Source organism: Procambarus clarkii, chromosome 9 (genome assembly GCF_040958095.1).
Source record: "Procambarus clarkii isolate CNS0578487 chromosome 9, FALCON_Pclarkii_2.0, whole genome shotgun sequence".
NCBI lineage: Eukaryota > Metazoa > Arthropoda > Malacostraca > Decapoda > Cambaridae > Procambarus > Procambarus clarkii.
The window spans coordinates 10,863,325-10,873,913 of record NC_091158.1 but is presented as its reverse complement, the minus strand read 5'-3'; the positions used below and the strand labels follow the sequence as shown (position 1 = coordinate 10,873,913).

General features: G+C 35.7%; 1 protein-coding gene across 1 annotated transcript in view; it reads right to left on the bottom strand.

Moving 5' to 3' along the window:
* LOC123766240 (uncharacterized) overlaps positions 1–9,142 on the bottom strand; it is a 208,907-nt gene extending 199,765 nt beyond the window's left edge. Inside the window, exon 1 of the mRNA XM_069321141.1 lies at positions 9,011–9,142. The gene's annotated coding sequence lies outside the window, so the exon portion shown is untranslated. The remainder of the gene's footprint in view (positions 1–9,010) is intronic.
* Between the last annotated feature and the right edge of the window lie 1,447 nt (positions 9,143–10,589).

Below are 10,589 nucleotides of genomic sequence, written 5' to 3'. Positions count from 1 at the left end.
CACTCATATTAATACAATTTTTTTTAAGAGATTTATACATAACAGTATTAAGTTTTGAAATAAGATTTGATTTGGAAGCTTTACTAACTGTACATGAAAAGGTAAATAGTTACAATTAACTACAGGGAATCTTTATTAAGGGAGCCGCTCTACTGAGAGCGAGGAAGACACGATAGACCACGTAAGGTACACCAGGCGAGGCCGCCGCTAGACCACGTCAGACCTCACGTGCAAACACGTGCGGAGACAACACGTGCAGAGTATGTGTACGGACACACATGCATACTACACTATAGACACGTCAATAAGACGTTCAATACCTGTCTGATTTGTGTGTCTTGTGGTCTCTGTTGTAATGTTTTATAATTTTTATCATTATCATTATCATTTTTATCATTATCATCGTTATCATTTTTATAAATTTTGCTGGTATTTACCTACTTAAAATTTTCTTAGATTAAGAACCTGCCCGAAACGCTGCGCGTACGTGGCTTTACAAGAATGTAATTACTATGCTATGTATCCTCACAATCCCAATGTACCTTTTTGTATATAAATAAATAAATAAATAAATAAATAAATAAATAAATAAATAAATAAATAATAAATAAATAAATAAATGCTCACATGGTTGCTCTTGGAGTGCATCAGAGATGACCAGCGCTTTTCCAGTAGGGGAATTGATATGTTTGTAAAACGAAGTATAGATCCAATTTCAAGCAGTAGCTGAAATACGTCGTGCCAACCACATCTTCTTGAGCACTTCTTCGGGAGATAATGGGTTATAAGGATAGACACAGCTCTGTGGTGCTTCGTTTTGCTGTGTGGGGATCACTGTTATCCATTCCTTTCGACAGTTATACTGACGAAGAGTTGATTATAAATATTTGGAGGCAGTTATTACGGGCAAAGATTATAAAATGTATTAGAAGTAACATTTATCACTCCTACTACAATACGGGCTACACAAATGTGAACTGTAGGATAAAAATTTGTGCTATATTTTATTTGCAACTTCAACATTTACTTTGGAGTGTGCAGAATGTGATATATTTATTGTGCAAAATATAGCCTGAGTCATTAAATTATCTTGATTTTTGTCATATAATTTTTAAAATAATTCAAATATTTTGGCATTGCAGCCATCAAATACAACTAGGTAATATTAACTATATAGCATGTTTATGTTACATTAAAAATAGATAATGTAGATAATTAAGTGTATATAAGTGAACACTAGTATAGCAACTTGAGGTGAATTTCCCATCATATTGCAATTTACAACATAAATGTTGCAGTTAGAGGTTATTTTCTTGGCACCAATATAAAACCCCATCAACAGTTAATAATACAATACCACATTTTGTAGACCTTATGCATTGTGTTCAACAGCACTGTAGCGTAGGCTTATCTTGCCAGCACCAATATTTAGCATATAGACTCCCATTTGTCAGTAACGCTAAGATCGCTAGGCTACACTGGTGAATAAAACAGGATATGATTACCGGTTGTGTAAACTACAATTAACTGTCAGACATGTATTTGCAGTCAAATAACAATTAATGATTTATACGTTTAATAATGTTTAGGAATACCACACGGATGTATTAAATTGTTGTATTATTCTTAATTCTTAAATTAAGTATTATTATTTAATCCTGTATTATTATTCATTCTTAATTCTAAAATTAGTATAATACTTAAATTATATTTAAGAATACTACAGCCTATTGAGCTTAGCAAGCAGCCCTCATTTAAATGTAATCATTCCATCATTATACCTAACCTATCCCATTCATGTATTTGTCCAACCTATGCTTGAAACATTCCATTTGCTGTACGAGGTTACTTAGTAGGCAACACCCAGACATCATGTACAGTTTGAGGTCGACAGTTACACCAAGGCGGCGCCACATGCGCCGCCTTGGTGTAACTGTCGACCTGTGCAGTCGGGGACTTGTTAATCCCCGACTACTCATTATTATTATCACTATCTAAATCTCGAAATCATCTGTTTCTGCGCTATATTATTATTTTTTCAATTGCTTGACAAATTTGCATTTGAAACGCTGAAACCTTCCGGAGAAAGTGGGGTTGTATCCACACGCACAACCACAATTGTGAATATGAACTGGTACTCACCTAGTTGTGATTGCGGGGATAGAGCTTTGGCTCTTTGGGTCTGCCTCTCAACTGTCAATCAATCAACTGTTTTTTTCTCCACACATATGAGGTGGCTCCATAGCCATGTTTAGACCCCTCGTCCCCCCGCCCCATTCTACAAGTCTGTGAGCCCAACTAATTTGTTCTAGGTTATATCGATTGGTTATACATAGTGAAAACTAAATGACGGATTGAATTATGTATCTCAATAGCATAATATAATTTCCCAACATAAAATAAATGCCAGAGATGAAACTACTTTATTATATAATATAGATGAAATTCGCCATGTCAAGTGAAGTGTGTTGATGAGTCTACCTCGCCTATAATATTCCGCTCTCTCTCCCTGCCATGTTTAGTATGTGATGCCGAGGCTGCATTTCCTATGGTATTTAGTTCCTCATCCTACCATATACAATGTGTAGTGTTTAATGTTGGTGCCTTCCACAGGAAGATGGTCCGAGGTGTGATGGTGATGGTGGTGGTGTGTGTGATGATGGCGGCCTTCACTATCACCTCAGCCCAAGAGTACCATAAACCCTCGTCCGCCCTTCAACAGGTGACATATAGCCCATATTTCCACTAATTATTCAATTTCTTGCAAAATAATAGTTGAGGTTTTTCACACAGGAATTAAAACATTAGAGTACGGCAGATAATTAAAATTAGTAAGGACAAACTTATTCCACATGGAAAAATAACTAAAGAATGTGCACTACAAGATGATAACTAATGCCAAATTCTGGTCATTAGATAACTATATTATTTTATTCCATCAACTATAACACTGTTATTAGTATGGTGCAATAATTTGACTAGTACTTCCAAGATTTCAAATAAGTCCAGTACACTGAGCTTATATATATATATATATATATATATATATATATATATATATATATATATATATATATATATAGATATATATGTGTGTGTGTGTGTGTGTGTGAGATATATGTACACACATACAAAAAGAATAGTGGTGGTAGGAGAAAATATCAGTGTTCAGTGAGGATCCACAAGGTCTTCTCTGAGTACTCTTTATTTTCTCCTCCAAGGCTAGGGGTATGGGTCCCTATATTTACACCAGAGGTGGTACCCCTTTTAATATATATATATATATTGGTAGCAGTGTTAGAATTATTAATCTTACTTTTTCGGTCATATTTAATATATATATATATATATATATATATATATATATATATATATATATATATATATATATATATACATATATATATATAATATAATATATATATATTATATATATATATATATAATATATATATATATATAATATATATATATATTATATATATATTATATAAAATCCCCTCCCACGAACGCACCAAAATAAAATTCAGTAACCTACTCTTGAGTCCCACAATACCTCTTCACCATAAATCCCCTCACACCTAACATGCCACACATCCTAAGCACTGCTTTATCCAGTTCTATATCTACACTAAGCTCTCCTATATCTACACTAAATGCCTGTGTTCCATATTACTTTTTTCTACATCACCCCATACTCTCTTCATGCATTTTGCCCATGAGTGCTTTCCACATTACCTTTTTATTTTTGCATCTCCCTATGCCCTTAATCCTGGCTTCAGTGCATGAGCTCTACTGCGTGTGCACACATCCCACCCCCCATCCTCTCCATGTCCACACAATTTAACCATTGCTGCTACTCCACAGACGCCCGGCCTTTTGGAGAGGATTATGACGAATTACGTGTATCCCCTACGGGACTATGACTGGAGGAACATGCTCAGGAACTTTGTAGATAACGTCATGCACTATATCTCTCCAGCCACCAAGGAACCCAAAGCTGGATATACGGTGAGTCCGGGATTGGGGAGTTGAGAGGACGGACGAGGCTATATACTTAATAAGGAGAGAAAAGTCCCCATGGTGTAGTAGTTATAAGTATATTAGTTAATTATATATATATGTCGACCTAGTAACCAGAACACACTTCTCGGCCTATTATGCAAGGCCCTATTTGCCTAATAGGCCGAGTGATTTTCTTTATTTTCAATAAATTGTTTCCTACTGGTTTTAAATATTATTTTTATATTATATTAAGAACATAAATTATTGATTTAGTTATGTTAGTTTAGGTAAGGTTAAGATAGGTTAGGTTAGGTAGGGTTGGTTAGGTTCGGTCATATATCTACGTTAGTTTTAATTAAAATTTAAAAAAAATTAGCTCATACATAATGAAATGAATAGCTTTATCATTTCATAGGAAAAAAAATAGAAAAATATTGAAATTCTGGAAAACTTGCTTATAAGGCAAATTGGGCCTTGCATAGTAGGCCAAAAACTGTGTTCTGGCTACTAGGTACAACATATATATATATATATATATATATGTCGTACCTAGTAGCCAGAACTCACTTCTCAGCCTACTATTCAAGGCCCGATTTGCCTAATAAGCCAAGTTTTCCTGAATTAATATATTTACTATAATTTTTTTTCTTATGAAATGATAAAGCAACCCTTTTTTCTATGTATGAGGTCAATTTTTTTTTATTGGAGTTAAAATTAACGTAGATATATGACCGAACCTAACCAACCCTACCTAACCTAACCTAACCTATATTTATAGGTAAGGTTAGGTTAGGTAGCCAAAAAAAGCTAGGTTAGGTTAGGTTAGGTAGGTTAGGTAGACGAAAAAACAATAATTCGTGAAAACTTGGCTTATTAGGCAAATCGGGCCTTGAATAGTAGGCTGAGAAGTGCGTTCTGGCTATTAGGTACGACATATATATATATATATATATATATATATATATATATATATATATATATATATATATATATATATGTCGTACCTAATAGCCAGAACGCACTTCTCAGCCTACTATTCAAGGCCCAATTTGCCTAATAAGCCAAGTTTTCATGAATTAATGTTTTTTCGTCTACCTAACCTACCTAACCTAACCTAACCTAGCTTTTTTTGGCTACCTAACCTAACCTTACCTATAAATATAGGTTAGGTTAGGTTAGGTAGGGTTGGTTAGGTTCGGTCATATATCTACGTTAATTTTAACTCCAATAAAAAAGAATTGACCTCATACATAGAGAAAAGGGTTGCTTTATCATTTCATAAGAAAAAAAATATAGTAAATATATTAATTCAGGAAAACTTGGCTTATTAGGCAAATCGGGCCTTGAATAGTAGGCTGAGAAGTGCGTTCTGGCTACTAGGTACGACATATATATATATATATATATATATATATATATATATATATATATATATATATATATATATATATATATATATATATATATATATATATAAATATATATGTAATGTAAAACTATTAAGTTTACTGCATCTTTGTTAGAGAGAAAATATATTCATGATGGCTGAGTGGACAGCGCTACGGGGGTTCGTAGTCCTAAGGGTTCGGGTTCGATCCCCGGCGGAGGCGGAAACAAATGGGCAGTTTCTTTTACACTGATGCACCTGTTCACTTAGCAGTAAATTGGTAGCTGGGAGTTAGCCAGCTGCTACGGGCTACTTCCTGGCGATATGTGTGTGTGTGCGAAAATTAGGAGTAAGGACTTGCCATAAACGCTATGCGTGCTACTGGCTGTACAAGACTGTAAGAACTCTTCTATATATAAATACATAAAAAAATTAATCACATATCAAGTTAAATTTATTGTTTTTTTTCAAATTTTAGCACTTGATGTCGATGGTATATAAAGTGTTTGGATGGTTTGAAGTGTGGGTTATATCCCACAGGTTTGGTGGTGGTTTGTTATAGTAGTAGTGATCTGGTTAGCTTTGACCATGGAATGTGGCGTGTTAGAGGGTTGGGCTTAGATGCTTTTGTGATCTCGGTGTAAATGTGGTAATGGTCTGGGTAGAAATGTAGCTTGATTGAGATGGATTTTAACCAGACCAACACACTTTCATGACCCGTGGCAGTAGAGTTCCCATGCTAGATATCATTTAACATTTAAGCAGCTCACTAAATAATACTGGCATTCAGTGTTCATAAACCTATTATGATTCAGTCTTAATATGAGGTAATGCATTCATGCACTACCTCATGGATCGGATGTATATGGCAAAGGGTAAAAATAACATGCCTGCTTTACTGTGTCAAACATCCTTTATCATCCCCTTATATGTTATGTTTTTATTTGCGATAATGTGACAGGTATTAAATTTGTATTTTTCATTAAATCCTTTGGAAAGTGTTTCATTAAATTTTATATTACGTTCCCCATTTTAAAGGTAATTGCTGTGTTGTCGTTAGTTAATTTTTCAATTAAAATACCACGGTAAGAGCACCTTAAGAGACTGAAATGCACTGAGAATACGCACATAGCCTACTAATAGTAAAATAACCTTAGTAATTGCTACGGCGTCACCTGTGTGTGTGTGTGTATGTGAGAGAGTAAAGAGTATACTGTATTAGTTCCCAGTCACCTAATACTATGCATAATCAATTTGCTTCGTATCATATCTACTTTTCAAACAATGTATAGTCAGCCTCAATTAATTCCCATTCAAGTTTATTCCACTTGAACACAACTCATACACTGAAAAGTGCCTCATATGGCTCATCTGAGTTTATAGTTTCCACCCCCATGCTGTTTTGTCCTACCTCTACTCACACTAAATATTTAGTTTGTGCCAACTCTATCAGTGCCTTCAACAATCTTGTCTGTTCAGTCTCTAAATATTTACGACAGCGAGGTCTAATCTGGCCTTTCGAAGTAGTTCTGTACTTTATGTTCAAGGACCAGGCATGTTGCGTACCTTTAGACATTCTCCATTTTGCTTTATGCTTATTTAGGTGGGGGAGGCCACACTGGAGAAATACTCTATTTTTTAAGGTAGCAGTGTGCAATATCGTGAATCTCGCAAGGGCTTGGTGAGGAAACGCTTGGTGTTTAGTTTGTTCAAGCAGCTGTCTTCCCCTCATCCTCCTCACCCTCTCATCAATCTTATCATCTTTGCTTGGACTAAAGTCAAGCAGACATTTTCAAACAGATATCTAGTTTGTCTAGGTCTTACTGCAACATTCTGCAGTTCTTCTGAGTTCCAAAATCCTTATCCTCATATCCCTTCCTTTCTGTTATACAGTCGTAATGAGTTAGTGTTTTCTCCTGATAATTACCTTACCCTCTGGCCTTAGTCTTGGCTCTGCTCACAAACACTGACATGTAGAACCATACTTCTTCAGCTAGTCAGGAACAGTGTGGACAATGGTACTGCTCCCTGTGGTGCCCAGTTTGTTACTTCCCTCTATTCTGGTATCTCTTTTCACTATTACTCTCTACATCTTATGTGATTCAATTCTTACTTTTTCTCGTAAATTTAATTTGCTTCCAGTTATTCGCACTTGCTTTACAATTTTGGTTCAGCATAACAGAGTAGGCTTTTTTGACAATTCGGAACATGCAGTCAGCCTATCCTACTCTGCCCTCTTTAATCGTTAGCTTGTTGTTATATAACTTAACATGTTCCACACATATATTTTTTTGGGGGGGAAGGGAGTAAAGAGGATGGAGAGGTACAGGTGAAGGAAAGTTTAGAAATGGGAAATACAGTGAGTTATGAAAGCAAGCGGGCTGTCAGCCTTGCTACTGCAAACCTTATGTTTTTTTATGAAATATGTCTCTTCTAGGTGTTAAGCAAGCCTCTAGCTTAACTAGAGACTAGAGGATTAATCCTGATTAATCTAGCTAGGATCTTCTAAGGCATACATGTCAGTGATATAAGTCTAGAGCTCCTTTTCTATCCCAGATCATATTTAAATAATATATATAGGTATGGCAGCTGTCTTGTATCTATTTTGTAGTAATTTTATTTTCAATTAAGCATTTTAAGGATTCTTTACTTCTTCAGCAGCCTTCTTTGATTGTCATGAAAGATCTAGCTCCTCAGGTTGCTACTTCACCTCCTCAACCACGATGCTCTGATTCTAGCTTTGAACACTTCCAGGCAGCTGATGTAACTGAAAAATCTTCGGTTGGTCTTTAGCTTTGGATACGTTGGCATTGCTTTCACTTACGGTTTAAATAATTTTAAAACATTAAAAAGGATATTCAGTTTGCCAGGATTTATAGACTAACACTGTAAAGTTCCGTTCCTTTATGGTGGCGTTTGTAGAGTACCTGTGATAATTGTTGCTAACCCGTCTCGCACATCCCACCGAAGAGGATGGGATCGCACATCCCACCGAAGAGGATGGGATCGCACATCCCATCTTCACGAATACTCCAGCATACTAAACATCCTTGTCTAGTGAGTTTGCCTAACCACACCATAGTACAGTATATAAATATTTTTGCATATTTATACATACTAGTAATATATAAACTTTGAATGCACTTAAATAACAGGCAAGAAAAACAATGTTTTCACATACCATTTTTTACAAGAGCTTTGTATTGGTCATCGTGCCAAGAAAATGTGGTTCCTTGTGCTATCATGTTGTCCGTTAAACTCTGCAGCCATCCTCAACACACGTGGTTCATGCTATTATTTGAATTACCAGCCATGACTGCGCCGCCTCAGCTTCAGTGATGTAAATAAACATTTAACTGGTACACGGTATCGTCCCAAATTCTCACATTTAGAAGGTTTCAACGTTTTCCTGTCACTGTTCGTACCACCACTGTTCTCCCTTTTACTCAAACGCCATAATCTAGTTCACTTGCTTTCTCTACGAGGGACACAGAACTAATACTAGCACCAATACTCCCCAGCCAGCTGCTTGCCGCCTCTCCCAGCCCCCGCCCAAACCACGTTTCTCTAATAACTCAACTTTCTTATCCTTAGTATGGAAGTTCGTTCTACACTTACCTGATGTACGTATCTTGCTGGATGACATGGCTTCAGCTTGCAAGTAATGATATATCCAGAGCCACGTTTTAAGCAGTGAAAACCGATAATTACCGAGAGGTCACGCAGCACTCCCAGATAAACACATGCTCGGTACGCGCGTCTTCACAAGCTTCGATGCTTCGGAATAAGCTCCACATAAAACACTTTTGAACAATTTATAGTTAATTTCAAGTTTAGATAAATTAAATATCGGTTCATTAATTGTAATAATATTTATAATGAAAACAACAAGTTAATCAAAAAGGAATAAAATACGATGGTGAAAATTACTGAAAATTACGAACCTACGACCAATCTAGACTCCCCTGCAACCCATCCAGAATTGATATTTGTTTCCGAAAATTCCTAATTTCGGAGGAGCGATTTGGTAGGAGTATTTTAGCTATTGCTTAGGAGGGGGGGATCCCTTATAGGGAGGTCCAGATTTTGGAAAGTGCACTGTATGTAGTACGTATTCTGTGTGTATTTTACGTAATATAAATATTTCTGAGAATTTCAAAAATTAACTATATTTTTTGTTAGATGTCTTAAATCTTTATAAAAAAATCTGTAAATAATTTTTTAGTTATGATAATTATTTATAGCTATTTTATAATAGCTTAGGCTACCACAAAATATAATAATTACATTAGTAATTGCTATTTTGTCAAAAAGAGTATGCACTATAATTGCTAAGTAACAGTATATATATTATTGTGAAGTTCGCCTCACGGCAAACAAGTATGTAATATTGAGCAATTTAAAAAAGTATAATAAGCGAGTATTGTTAAGGCTTTTGTACTGTTAAAGCCAATGTAAAATATTCTAAACATGAAATTGACTAGGACTCATTACATGTCCCTTAACATCGAGATCAGTGACGTTGAATAGACGTATATATTCAATAATTCGTCTTAAAATTAATGGGTAATCGGTAATGGGGCGCAGGCGGCAAGTGTTGGCGTCCCTACGCAGGTTGCCTTCGAGACTAACGCTTGACCAGCAAAAATTATTTTCAACTGTGCTTCCAACCACCATAAACAGATAACATTATTGGCCTATATAAATTTCAAAGTAGTGTATAATATGGAAACTAACAAAATTTATCTCGCAAAGAGACCAGCAATGATAACATAATTGAATTAAGTGTTGACATGGTCTGTCATTCACTGATCACGAGCAGTAATTAGCGTGACCATGCCAAGTCGTGTGATGAAACCAGCCCGTTCTCCTAAGACTTCCCAACGTCAAGAAACTGTCGTACTAAAGTGCCCTTATCCTATCATATCAGAGGACCTAAAACAGAAAACGGGAGTGTCAATTTTGCGAGCCGCTTCCATTTTCTAATACGACAATTTTTGTCCTTAGAGTATACGTCAAAATGCGACGTTCTATTAGGACAGGTTGATGAAACAGCTGACGCCGTGTTAGTGACCACAGTCGTCCCTCACTATACAGCTTCTCACTCAGACACTGCTCTACCATCACCAACATTATCATACAAATTATGAGTCGTTCACAGCTGTGTTCTTGTGAAGAGTTCACTATCATTGAAGTA